Source organism: Lissotriton helveticus, chromosome 4_1 (genome assembly GCF_964261635.1).
Source record: "Lissotriton helveticus chromosome 4_1, aLisHel1.1, whole genome shotgun sequence".
In the NCBI taxonomy this organism is placed as follows: domain Eukaryota; kingdom Metazoa; phylum Chordata; class Amphibia; order Caudata; family Salamandridae; genus Lissotriton; species Lissotriton helveticus.
The window spans coordinates 1718928204-1718943058 of NC_136063.1; positions in this window are offsets into that span (position 1 = coordinate 1718928204).

Below are 14855 nucleotides of genomic sequence, written 5' to 3' on the forward strand. Positions count from 1 at the left end.
GAGGTATAGTGTGCACAGAGTCCAGTGGATCCCCAGAGGTTTAGCAGAGGCTAAAGTAGATAATACCTTACTCTCTTTTGTGGTATTGTGGTTGAGCAGTCAGACATTTCAGGAGGGTAGTGTTAAGCATTTGTTGAACACACTCAAGCAAGAAATTATGTCACACACTCAAAGCCTGAATCCAGACCAATTGTTTGTATAAAAAAGTTATTCTTTTGTTTTTCACTTAGTAGCAGGTAAGTTAAACTCTTGATACAGTGTTACTTTCAGTAAGACAGGGAAGACTGGATTTGCACGAACGTTTAGATTACTTTTTGCAGTTGAGAAAACAGTTAAAAAATGCAGGTAAGTGCTTTTCAATTACTTTTAGATTACAGATCTGGTTTGGTATGCTACATACTCCCCACAACGTTTACACAACATAGGACACGTGTAAGCAGATTAACTCTTGTGCGAGCAACAGATTACTGTTTGTGCAGTACAAGACAGTTTAACACTTAAAATAATTTTTAGAGAAACAACCCACCTTTCAGTCCTATGGGAAAAACAAAGGGTTAGATTACAGGCGAGTAAATCAGTTTTGAGACTGGAGTTCTGCAGGGGAGAACCAAGGTTCCCCAAGGTTCAGGCTGGCACTTAAAGGGCACTACCAGCGGCAGTAGCGCAGCCAGGTGCAGAGTGCAGGGTGCCAATGGTAGCCAAGTGAGCTGGGGACACCTTGGTTGGGTACTGCTCACAGACAGGCCACTTGGTTTCAGGAGCTAAACTAATAGGTTTAGGAGCAGGGCGAAGGGGGTCCCAGATTAGCACCAACTCTACACCACCAACGACGCAGGGGGGCCAGGCGCAGGGTGCTTAGAAGGTGTCAGGAGCCCAATGCAATCAAATAGAGGATGTTAGTTGCGAAGAAGGACTGCAGGCTGGAGCCAGAAGACTGGACGACGGAAGCCATCAACTGGTGGATGAAGTTGCAGAATTTCTGGACACCAAGACACCATTGGTCGGGCACCTCAGGTCATTAGATCTGCGGATGCAAGGGTGTCCTTTTGTGTCAGGTTCTTCTCACCAGTTTCGGGCGCGTTTGGAGGGACCCTTGACATTGATGTTGCAGGCCTCCAGTTGAAGGTCAGTGGAGGACAATGCTGGATCACAGGTCAGGATTGCCGGATAGACCTCGCTGGGGTGTTGGGTCACTCGAACTCTGGCCATGGGTGTCGGTGGAGAGTGGTGAGGACTCGCTGATCCGGCCGGATCTGGAGTCCTTGGCTTGTCCAGAGGAGATAGGAGCTCTTTGTGAAGGCAGGACAGGTCTCGGGGCTTCTTGGAGGCTGCTGGCTATAGGACATGCCCAGTTCAGCTCACAGGGGTTCAGAGCAGGAGGGAGGCTGCTAGGGATGGGGCCAAGGCAATTGTTGCCGTCCTCCTCTTCTGCAGCACAACTCTTCTGTCGTTCTTCTTCTTCTTGCCTTGAATCTGAAGAGGCAAGGTTCATGGGTGCCCCTAAATACTAGATTTAGGGGTGTTACAGGGGTGTGCTGGTTGGGACCAATGAGTCCCTTCCTTGGGGTGTCTACACCCCCTAGTATGCTACCCTCCAGTGGGGCATAAACCTCTTCCTGATTGGAGGGGTTCCCCAATCTACATGATGGTGGGGACTGAGATGTGTGCTTCAACTTGACTCCTCCACCTGAGTGGTGTGTGTGGCAAAGGTGGGCACATCACGCTTCCTGGCTAGGTTTTCTCGCCAGTTCTCATGCACAAAATGAGGCTCAGAACATGTGGGAGCCAGTTGCTATAGCAGCAAAAGGCTGGGGGTGGCTATCAAAGGCAACAGGCCTTTGAAGCTCCCTCTTCCAGAACCCTGCCCATTATGGGGGTGGAGGCATGACACCTCTGCCCAGGATGTGCTTTGATTCCAGACTCAGAGAGCAGAGGGCTTTCTACGGAGGAGTCCAGAACCTCTCTGGTGGTGGCAGATGGCTGGGAGCCAGTCAGCAAAAACACTAGAATTGGTTGTTTTTCAGCTGGCATCTCTAAAATGCCTTCTGTGCATTTTTCAATAAATACAACGCTGGCGTCTGTGTGGGTTTAATGTGCCTGGAAGTTTGATTCCAAACTTCCTTGACTTCAGTAAAGCCATCATGGTGCAGTGGAGTTCATGTTGATGAACTCCCAGCCCATGTACTCAGAATGGCTTCACTGCACTTATAGTGTCTGTGAATAGCACAACACTGTAGGAGCATATGGCTCTTGCAGCTATGCCCTCACCTGGATATGGCGCACCCTGCCTTTAGGGTTGTAAGGCCTGCTAGAGGGGTGACTTACCCATACTATAGGCAGTGTTTGGTGGGCATGGCACACAGGGCTGTTAAAGTTGGAGACCAGCTCACCCTGAATACCCTGTGCCTCTAGTTCCCTCCCCTGGGACTTCCCAGGGTTAGTGTGTTGCATGGTTTGTACAGCTTATGGCTGTGGGAACAATACAAGGGTTACTTTCAATATAAACATATTGGCATTGCTAGCCAACCACAAGGGTACCTTTATTAGAAGGTGTTAATTATCCACCTGCCTCAATAGTCCCCCGGAAAACGGTGAGAATCTAGACTTTCTCATTGACCCCATAGTTAACATGGAGATAAACAACAAACTCACTTTTGATGAAGCAACAATAGCGGAAATACTTAAAGCACCCTCTTTACTAGTGGACACGGTTGTTGCCCAGACTTTAAAGAATTCGGATGAATGAGAGGCCCTTTCTGAAGACAAAAAAGAAGAAATCTTTACTGCCCTACATGGTGCATTCAGGACTAAATACCTCCGGGAAAACACAGTTCCTCGAGGTTTAATAGTAACAAATGAACCAAGAATTTTCTTGAACAATAAAGAGTTTAGAAAAACCTGGTCATACATTGCATGGAAATGCACTAAGGATTGGCTGATATTAATTATTAATACAGCTAGGAAATTAGACAATCTATTAATCATAGAAATTCAGCAGTGCCAAAGTAAATTAAAGAAAACAGTGCACAGCTCCGTCTTCTAGTAGAATCTAGAGGAAATTAGCAATGACTATCTCCCAATACAAAGAGTATCTAACACAATCAAAACTGACCAAACTGAAAAAGGATGTCCAGAAATTCAGCCATGAAACAATTTACCCATACATCACAGACAAACACTGTGAAAACCTCAAACACAGACTACTGGGAGAAGACAACAGAGGTTCAGACCCACACCACTAGACTGGACCTTCAGTTCAGGAGACAAAAGAAGTGGCAGTGACAGCAGCAGTGACGAGGAGGCAAGATACCCTTAGAGGCAATATTATCTCGATCATCAACAACTACCCATGCATCCACCAATACACTCATTTGGCTACTGTCAATAACCCTATTCCCTACAAGGGGTCCCATCCCAACAGGGTCCTCCGCCTTTTTTATACAGGGGCAGAGGCAGGGGAAGAGGAAGACAAAAACAGTCAAGACAGCAGGCCAGAATGCATTGGGAAGACCAAGCACCCAAAATAGTGGTGACACAGAGCAAAGGGGAATACCAGGGACCGACCATGAGCAGGGACCTACCAACATAGTAAACCTGAGCTGCCACACATTATCACCAGACAAAGACTGCAGGGGACTAGGATTCGTACCAACACATAGAAATGACCTCCTTGCCCTACGCATTGAATTAGTCCAGTTTTTTAGAAGGAACAAACTGAAAAGCTTCTTTGAGGACATGGAACCCAGCCCGCAGGAGACACCCAACACTGGAGTAAAGAAAAAAATCCACTTTCTTACCACCTGTACAATCTATCCCCTGTCATCTGATGGCCTTTGAACAGGCAGCCCTAAAGGAGATAGACACATTGACTGCCAAACCAACAAGGGCTTCCAGAAGGAAGGGTGAAACAAAAGCACTTAGGGACCTCAAGGAGAATATCTAACTTATTATAAATCCAGCAGACAAGGTCGGAGCAATCATCATTATGGACAAAGAGATGTACCATGCTAAATGCATTTGACTGCAGTCCGATGGAAATAGCTATAAAATTTACCAGACCGACCCCACACCCAGTCCTACCAACAGAATCAAGAGCATGGTTGATTAGGGGTTTATGAATGATTGGATCACAGACATGAAGCAGAGTATCTGGTGTGTGAAAACCCTTGCATCCCGAGGTTCCATACTCTCCCTAACATTCACAAAAATATATTTCCCCCACCAGGGAGACCCATAGTGTCGGGAATTGGCTCAGTATTGGAGCCCCTGTCACAGTTTTGTGATTGGTTCCTGAGACCAGTTGTACAAACATTTACCTCATAACTGAGAGACACAAAAGCCATCCTTTGCCTGCTCAGAGATATGAAGATTGATCCTATGGAAGACTGGATCATCACAATGGATATAGTGACTCTGTACACTAGTATACCTCAGAGACGTTCCCTGAGCGTGGTCGAACATATCCTACTTGAGAGGGAGTGGGATTATATGACTCTAAGACATTACATCTTAGAGTGTGCGGAACTAGCCCTGACAGAGAACTTTTTTGAATAAGAGGACAAAATATACCACTAAATTAGAAGTACTTTAATGGTGAGCACATTCGCTCCATGTATGGCATGCCCGTACGTGCACCAATTGGAAACAGACTCCATCATCCACGAGGACAACTCCTACAGGACAAAACCGAAGCTTTGGCGACAATACATTGATGACGTCATCATAGTGTGGCACGGTAATAGAGAACAAGCTGAGGTTTTGTTGAATGGGTTAATACCATAGACACACACCTGAAGTTCAAACACACAATCTTACAAAGAAGAGGCCGTCTTTTTGGATTTGGGCATAACATTGAACCAGGGCAGCATCACAACTAAGGTCCACTATAAGACTATAGATAGGAACAGCCTCCTCCTTGTTGAAAGCTTCCACCCAAAATCCCTCTGGCAAAACCTTCTGGTGGGTGAGTTTCTTAGGATCCTTAGAAATTGCTCACCCCTTGAAACATTTGACTAACAAGCTGAGACACTGGAAAACAAACTGATAACTCGCCACTACCCTGGAAAATTAATCAAGAAAGCGAGGAGGAAAGCGAGGAATAACAACCGAGAGGCACTGCTTGAGAATCAAGAAAAGAAAGAGCACGACAGACTAGTATGCATCCCTACATACACCCCGATATCAAATAAAGTCTAGAACAGCGTACTAAAGAATTGACATATCTTTAACGGAACAACCAAACACTGGCCCTAACCACTGTTTGCTTTTAAGCAAAACACGAGCTTACAGGACGAACTGGTCCATGCTAAGACACTGACACCACAGACCCAGACAAAATTATGAGGCTACCAAAGACCAGTCGGTTACTACCCATGTGGCATCTGTACAGCGTGCAACTACTCTAGCACAACTAAGGAAGTGGACATCAAGACAGATATACCATGGGTGCTGAAGAATTACAGCAAATGTAACAGTGAAAAAATTATTTACCTGATCTTGTTCCAATGCTACCTAATGAATGTGGGAATGACAGGAAGATTAGGATAGGTATCAACGAACATAGGAGCACCATCAGGTGTAAGAAGGCAAATACAAACCTGACACAACACTACCTGGAGAAAAACCACAAGGATAATGATCTGAAATGGGAAGTTCTTGAGGTAATCAAAAGAACAAGTCTGGAAATCCAGAAAAAACGTACATACTCGCGAACAACGATGGGCGTACCGCATCAGAGCCTGGGAGACCAGATTAAATGATGACATCCCATGGTTACACATTGTGAAATAGAGGAATAATGAACACCAGCCATCTGAAACACAAACTCTGCTATGAGGGATGGTACTTCTCAGGAAACACGGCCCTTATAAATTTATGGCTGGAGTTAAGGGGAATACATTCTTTCAAAGTAAACAGACAGCCTCCCTGTGCCCCAGGTATTAACATTATTATTATTTGACATCCCGAAAATCCAAAGTCTTCCCATTACATTGTTACCAAGAAGGGCATACCTAGAGATAAGGTGGGGTCCTCTGTGACCACAGTAATATCACTAGATGGCCTTCTTTCAGGTTTTTAACATCTTGCTTACAGAAGTTAGCGTTAAACTACTGTGCGAAAAACATTTAACAGTATGGTAAGGAACAATTGAGAAGTTAGCCAGAAGGGGCGCATTCTCACGAAGCATGGATTAACCTGATTTTGACCCATTTTGTTGTCCACTATTTTTAACTGCGTTTTCCCATGCGAATAACATCGTTTAAATACAGGAGCTGGTTCACATCCCAGCTACTGTGTAGATTGACCACTCCCTGGCACAGATGTAATTTGTGACGCACTGAACTCAGCCTCATGGGTCACGCGCACACGCGCGGCACCATGACACGAAGGCCAGGCAGTCCTCTCTGGGACTCCGGAGTGTGCACATGTGCAGCGGTCCGAAACCTATGGGAGCGCACAGCCTACGCGAGGACCAGGCAGCCTCAGCCGGGACACCGGGGCTTCCGCATGTGCTAAAAGCCCGCCTGCAATCACGGCAATCAATCCAAGGGCATTTATGACGCGAAGATCAGGCACCTGATTGTAGGGAGCTTGTAGGCTACTTTCCGGACACCGGGAACTCCCTAAACCAGCCTGTTAGCTCGCGTGCAACCAATTAACCTGATGCGTGCGGGCGGAATAAAGTGCATGTTACATGACGAGCTGGGCTCGTCATGAGCGTGCGAGGAGGCTACCTCATGACGAGCCCAGCTCGTCATGAGCGTCGAAGGGGTTAAGCAATTAAGTGACCTATTTAAGGTCACCATCCTGCATACCTTCTTTCTACATCGGGGAAGAGGAATGAATACAACTAAACAGATAGAGAGATATGCACCTTGAGGCAGTGAGAATACGAATGGTGGTGTGAATGTGTGCTTTTGTGCAGTCTCAGTTATTTACAAAGGGAAATACTGAACGTACGTTTATCTCCCAACCAATTAAAATTGTTCTTTCAGAGTGTGACTACAGGGGTCGCTCCTACACCATACTACCCATGGGATAGTTAGGAATGTCCATTATGGTAAGGCTGTGAGCTGGTTTCACACTTTTGTGCAGAACAAGCTGTGTGTCTCACATTTGCAGTGACAAATGTCTCACACACAATAGACACTATATGTATATTCATGCATGTGGTGCAATGCTCATTGTGTTTGACCAGATTCATTTCTGATGGCAATCAAATTTTTTACATTTCAGGTTTAATTAAACTCTTTCAGGTAGAGGCTGACACAGGTCACCCTTCCCAGTGGTAATTTTAAACCTACTTTGGTAAGATAGGAGCCCACAATCTTTTCCCCGTCCTGATAAATGCCGCTGACCCCTTGGGCCATTTAGGCAGAAACATGTTGAGGACTACAATCACTGTGGTGATGGGGTACTAATCCCCCCCATTCCCCACATTTTAATACCAAGTAATTGCCTATTTAACCCCTTCGGTGCTCATGACGAACTGGACTCGTCATTACACGCAGTGGGCGTGTGCTCATGACGGGTCCAGCTCGTCATTGCACCCTACCCACGGGGGCTGGCACTCCCCCAACCAGTGTCCTATTTTGCCCCCACAAAGGGGGATGGCAGCAGAAGAGTTTCCGCTGCCACCCCTGACCCCCCATGGAAATCCCATGACGTCAGCGCGCGCTGACGTCATCAGGAAGTCCCAGATGCTCTGGTAACCATTTGTTTCCAGGTGTCGGAGAAACAAGGTAGGTTTCCTTGTTCCTGGGGGGTTTGGAGAATGAATCGAGGCATCGGGGGAGTGGAAAGAGATTTTCCTCTCCGCTGATGTCTCGTTGCAGAGCATTTCTGCTTCACAATCGTGCACTGCGTCGAAATTGTGCAGTGGAAATGCCCCCACTGGCACCAGGGATTTTTTTTCTGATGGAAGCGATCCATTGAGCAATGGTCGCTTCCAAAGGGGCACATTTGTTTGATCATGTTTTTATGCCCCCCCTGGGGGTAAATCAGCCAGTTTTCTTTGGCCGTTTTGCCCCCAGGGGGGGAGCAGAAAACGCTACTAGCCACCAGAGTTTCCTTTTGGGAGCATAGATTTAGATGTAAGTGACCCCTTGGGCAAGGGTCCCTCCCAAAGGGCGGCATTTGTTTGGTGATGTTTTTCTGCCACCCTGGGAGCAAATCAGACTGTTTTTCTGGCCGTTTTGCCCCGGGGGGGGGGGGGCAGAAAACCCCACTATTCACCAGGGTTTCCTTTTGGGGGATTTAAATCCCCTTGGGCAAGGGTCGCTTCCAAAGGGGAGCATTTTTTGTTGATGTTTTTCTGCCCCCCCCGGGGGCAAATCAGCCAGTTTGTTTGGCCATTTTGACAACAAGCGGGTGGACAGAAAACGGCGCTAGCCACCAGAGTTTCCTTTTGTGGGCATACATTTAGATGGAAGGGACCTCTTGGGCAAGGGGCGCTCCCTAAGGGGGGCATTTATTTGGTGATGTTTGCCTGCCCCACCTGGTTGCAAATTGGCCCCTTTTTTTTGGCCTTTTTGCCACCGGGGGTACAGAAAACACAACTAGCCACCAGGGATTCCTTTTGGGGGCATTTAAATTTAGACGGAAGTGACCCCTTGGGCAAGGGTCGCTTCCAAAGGGGCGCATTTGTTTGTTGTTCTTCTTCTGCCCCCCCGGGGGCAAATCGGCCTGTTTTTTTGGTCGTTTTGCCACCAGGATGGGCAGAAAATCTCACTAGCCACCAGGGATTCCTATTGGGGGATTTAAATATAGATGGAAGCGACCCCTTGGGCAAAGGTCACTTCCAAAGGGGAGCATTGTGTTTCTGCCCTCCTGGGGGCAAATTGGCCCGTTCTTTCAGCCGTGTTGCCCCCGGGGGGGGGGGGGGGCGGAAAACGCCACCAGCCATCAGGGGTTTGGTTTGGGGGCATTTAAATTCAGATGGAAGCAACCCCTTGGGCAAGGGTTGCTTCCAAAGGGGTGTATTTTTGTCTTGATGTTTTTGTGACCCCCGGGGGCAAATTGGCCCTTTTTTGGGCTTTCTGCCCCTAGGGGGGCAAAAAACCCCACTAGCCACTAGGGATTAATTCATTTAAATGGGAACAACCCCTTGGGCAAGGGTCATTTCCAAAGGGGCTCAAAATTTGTGATGTTTTTTCTCCCCCGGGACAGATCTGCCTGTTGTTTTAGCCTTTCTGCCCTCCCTGGCCCACTAGGTACTAGGGATTGTCCCAAAGGTGGTTATATTTGTGGATGTTTTTTTCTGCCTCCCCCCCTGGTGGCAGTCTGTCCTTTTTTTGTCCTTACTGCCCCCGGGTATGGGAGGCAGAAAACCCCAGTAGACACCAGGATTTTTTTTATATAGGTAATGGAAGCAATCCCTTGGCCAATACCCACCTAATACCCATTTTTCTCAGCCCTATTTGAAGGCCCATCTGGCAGATTGACCATTTGGGTAGCGACATTGTGTGTTATAATTTTAATTGTATTATTGTTTGTGAAATGTAATAGTATTTTTTGTATTTCTCTGTTTTATTCTATTTCAAGGCTTTTGCTCTTTAGACTGTTCCAGGTTGCGGTTTTGTTACTGCTGGTTTTGCAGCTTGTGTAGTTGCATGTGCTTGGTAAGAGAATTATTTTTTACTATTTACTCTAAATTAGTTTAATTTCGCTACATGAATGTGTTTTTTGCAAATGGTGTAATAATAGCAGTATGTTTGGCTTCTGTGTTCTGAGTGTGTACTTTGTTGTCTTATGAGTAATTGGTTTTGTTTTTTCTTTCTAGTGGGATATTGTTGCTTTTGCTGTGTCTCTGCAGAGTAGATGCTGGGTAGTGTATCTATCTTTGGTAAGAGAGTTATATTGTTTTTGAGTATATAGATCTTTTTGCTAAAGCCACACTTGGTTTAATACTTATTTAGTACAGTGTTGGTTGTTGTTGACTTGTTTGTGCAGTCTCCTTTCTTAGTAAGGATAATGGCTAGCCACAGGATTACTTCTCAGCAGGTTGTTGGTATGCTTTTTGAGTCTGGGTTGAGTATGGTTCAGAGACTGACTCTGATTTTGATTCTGAGGCAGAGGTGGGAGAAGAAGATCCAGACAGTGAGTTTTCTCTCCACATGGAATCATCGGATGATGAAGCTACTCTTAGTGCAGATGAAGTGCCTGTGTTAGAGAAGGACATTGATGTGCCAATAGTGTGGCAAGAGGCATCTGGGCTGCAAGTCTTACAGTTGGTGTAGTGCGGCAAGAGGCATCTGGGCTGCAGCCTGTGGCTGTAAGGCTTCCCGTTGGTGTAGTGCGGCAAGAGGCATCTGGGGCTGCAAGGCTTCCCGTTGGTGTAGTGTGGCAAGAGGCATCTGGGCTGCAGCCTGGGGCTGCAAGGCTTCCAGTTGAAAGTGCTGACCTCTGGGTTGCCCCAGGCATGGTGCAGCCGGCATTGCCAGACTTTACTGGTGTTCCAGGGTGTAGAGTAAATACTGAAAACTTTTTGCCGATACATTTTTTTCAGTTGTTTATGGACGATGTGTTTTTGGCAGAGAGTGTTGATCAGACTAATTTGGATGCTGAACAGTTTTTGAGGGACAACAGTGCCAGACCTAAGCCCCACTTTAGAGCTACCCAGTGGACTCCCACAGATCTGGAAAAGTTTAAGAAGTTCTTGGGATTAACTTTTTTGATGGGCTTGCTAAGGAAGCCATCAATGTCTTCACATTGGTCTACAAGTCCCTTGATGGCAACGGCTATATTTCCGGCAGTCATGAGTCGTGATAGGTATTTGCTTCTGCTTTGGATGCTGCATTTTGTCAATAATGGTTTAGCGTTGGCACGAGATCACCCTGATTGTGACCGTCTTTTTAAGATTTGGTCTGTCCTTGATCACTTTGTAGATCGATTTTCAGAGATATGTGCTCGAGGAAAAGAAATAGCAGTGGATGAGTCTTTGGTGTTGTTCAAGGGCTGCTTGGTTTTTAGGCAATAGATTCCTAGTAAGAGGGCACACTATTGAATTAAGCTGTATATGCTGTGTGACAGTAGGACTGTATATGTCTCTAATTTCAGGGTGTGCACTGGTAAGGAATCCAGGATTAACCCCCCCCCCCCCCAGTTGTCCGTCCACTTTTGGAGTGACTGAGAAAATTGTGTGGGAACTTGGTAGAGGATTATTTAACAAAGGCCAGCATTTATATGTAGATAACTTCTACACTGGTGTGCGGTTGTTCAGGGAATTAGCCAAAGGGGGCACTGTTGCTTGTGGCACAATCCGCTCTAACCGTAAAGGTTTCCCAAAATAACTTGTTTGTCAAAAGCTTGTGCGGGGACAGTGCTGTGCGTTGCGTTGTGAGGAGCTTCTAGCTGTGAAATTTTCAGACAGTATAGATGTCTACATGCTGACTATCATCCATGATGAAAGCACTGCACCTGTGACTGTTTGGGGTCACATTACTGAAATGCGCAAACATGTGTACATTTTAGACTATAATAAGCACATGGGTGGTGTTGAAAGAGTAGATCAGAGGTTGGAACCTTACGCTGCTCTTCGTAAGGCTTACATTTGGTATAAGAAGTTGACTATCCATCATTTCCACTTGGAAACCTTTAATGCTTTTGTTGTGTTCAAGGATTCTTGTCTTGAGTCAAAGATGACTTTTGCTAAGTTTCAGGAGTTTGTAATATGCAGCCTTGTTCTAGTAGAACAGGCAAGTATTCCTAGAGTTGGAGTGGAAGAGGATGTGGCTAGATTGAAAGATCGCCACTTTCCTGAATACATTCCTCCCACACCCTCAAAATACTTTCCCACTAGGAGATGTAGAGTCTGTTGGCAAAGAGGTATGCAAAAGGAGACTCGTATGTACTGTCCCTAGTGTCCTTATAACCCTGGGCTTTGTGTGCCTGCTTGTTTTAGAATGTACCACACGCATAAGAATTTTTGTGAGTATCCATGAGTGGTAAAGTGAACTGCCTGGTCTGTATTGTTTAAAATGTTTTGTTCTGTTTCAAGGTTGGCATTACTGCAATGTATTTAGTTTAAGATTTTGTGTTAGTAGATTTTTATCTATTTGCAATTTGTTTGTGCTTTCTTTTTTGTATAAAAAAATCCTAAATATGATGGCGATGTGTGTAGGCTGGCGCTTGGCTGGTGGTGTGCGCTGACTGGCACATGACTGGCAGTGTTCCTGGACTGGCAGATGGCAGGCGGTGTGCATGGACTGGTGCTTGACTGGCGGTGTGTGTGGACTGGCACTTGGCTGGCAGTGTGCATGGACTGGCGCTTGATTGGCGGTGTGCGTGGACTGGTGCTTGGCTGGCGGTATGCGTGGGCTGGCACTTGGCTGGCGGTGTGTGTGGACTGGTGCTTGGCTGGCAGTGTGCGTGGACTGGTGCTTGGCTGGCAGTGTGCGTGGACTGGCGCTCAGCTGGTGGTGTGTGAGTAGTGACTTGCTGCTGGTCACTACTCACACTGCTAGCTGAGCGCCACTCCACGCAATCCATCAGCTGGTGTGGTTGCTGTGTCAGGAATGTGGCCGTGTGTAAGTGATGGACCCTTGAATGGCGCTGTCTGCTGGTGTGAGTATTGTAATGTGATGGACCTACGGCTGGCTGTGTGAATGGTTTTGTATGTGTCACACGTATGAAAGGTGTATGAATGGCCTGTAAAGAGGTTGATGCCTTGTCGTGGCCTCACAGCTCACGAGCTGTGAGTCAATGGTTCAGTTTCTCGTCCTTTCAATTATTAACAGTGCATTTCGTTTTTGTGAAATCACTTGTTAATACACTTGTATATACTGAACCATCACTCACCCTCGTGCCAAATCCAACCAGTATGTGTGTGTGCTTGAGGATTAGATGGCTGTGCAGTAATATTTGTATTTTTTGTCTTTCTCAAGCAGGGTGTACCATGTCTCTTTTTGTTAATGTTTTAATGTGTTGGTTTCATGCCTGGTGGTGTGAATGGTCTTGTGTGTATCACGTATGAAAGGTGTCCGAATGGCCTGTAAAGCGGTTGGGGCCTTGACGTGGCTTTACAGCTCACGAGCTGCAAGTCACTGGTTCAGTTTTGCCCTTTCAATTATTGACAGTGTATTTCCAGCTTTGTGAAATCTCTTGTTAATAAAATTTTATATACTGAACCATCACTCGCCCTCATGCCAAATCCAACAAGTATGTGTGTGTGCTTGATGAATAGATGGCTGTGCAGTAATCTTTGTCTATTTTATCTCTCTGCCAAGCTGTACATTTCATCTAAGAATAACCTAACAACTGTAGTTTTTGTCGTAAAATAAAAACTCATTGGCGTGCATGGTAATTTCTCTCTTGTGTTTCCTAACAGGTTATCTTGCCCACAATGTCCTGCAAACCTCTAAATGTGACTATGACATTTACCATGCATTATTGTGCCCAAATTTTCACACTGCAGTAATTAACAATACATTGCCAACCCCCCAGCATTTCTCCAAGTATCGCAATAGAAATGGTATCTCACTTGTATGGGTGGGCCAAGGACCCGCGGCAAGGAAGGGCCCAAAACCTATTGATGCAACACCAAAATTACCTATCACAAACCAACCTGGTTTTGCAAGGAGGTTCCAGGAGTTTTTGGCCCGGGGCTCGGCCGCCATCTAGGGAAAACTACCAAACCCATACATTTCTGGAAATTAGAAACCTGTGGGAGTCCAGTGAGGTATGGCTTGCGTGGGTCCCCAACATTCTCCTACCCAGAATCCCCAGCAAACCTCAAATGTTGCTGAAAAAACCCTCAAATTTCTGTGTGGGAATGTTCTGGAATCGGCATGGATCCACCCATTTCCTCACACCCAGCATTTCTGCAGGTCTCCCGATAAAAATGGTACCTCACTTGTGTGGGTGGGTCAAGGACCCATGACAGGCAATGGCCCCAAACCTACTGAGTCGACATCAAAATTACCTGTTAAAAACCAACCTGGTTTTGCAAGGGGGTCTCATGAGTTTTTGGCCCTGGGCTCGGCGGCCATCTAGGGAAACCTACCAAACCCACACATTTCTAAAAACTAGACACCTGGGGGAGTCCAGCGAGGTATAGCTTGCGTGGGTCCCCTAACAGTCTCCTACCAAGAATCACTTGCAAACCTCAAATTTTGCTAAAGAAAACTAATTTTCCCCACATTTCTGTGGTGTAAAGTTCTGGAATCTGCGTGGAGCCACAAATTTCTTCCCACCCAACATTCCCCCAGGTCTCCTGATAAAAATGGTACCTCACTTGGGTAGGTGGGTCAAGGACCCGCGACAGGCAAGGGCCCAAGACCTATTGAGGCGACATCAAAATTACCTATTACAAACCTATCTGGTTTTGCAAGGGTGGGTCCCATGAGTTTTCGGCCTGGGCCTCGGTCACCATCCAGGTCCAGGGAAACCTACCAAACCCACACATTTCTGGAAAGTAGACACCCGGGGGAGTACAGCGAGGTATGACTTGCGTGGGTCTCCCAACAGTCTCCTACCCAGAATCCCTTGCAAACCCCAAATTTCGCTGAAAAAACACATTTCCCCCACATTTCTGTGGGGGAAAGTTCTGCAATCTGTGTGGATCCACAAATTTCCTCCCACCCAGCGTTTCCCCAGGTCTCTCGATAAAAATGGTACCTCACTTGGGTCGGTAGGCATAGTGGCTGCAACAGGAAATGGCCCAAATCGTACTGTGGAGACTTACCTATAAGAAAACTACCTGGTTTTGGGGGGGGGGGGCACCTGAGATTTTGGCCCAGGGATTGGTGGTCATCTTGGGAAAGTACGAAACCCAAATAAGACACCCGGGAGAGTCTAATGAGGTATGGCTTGCGTGGATCCCCCAACGTTACCCTATCCAGAATGCCATGCAAACC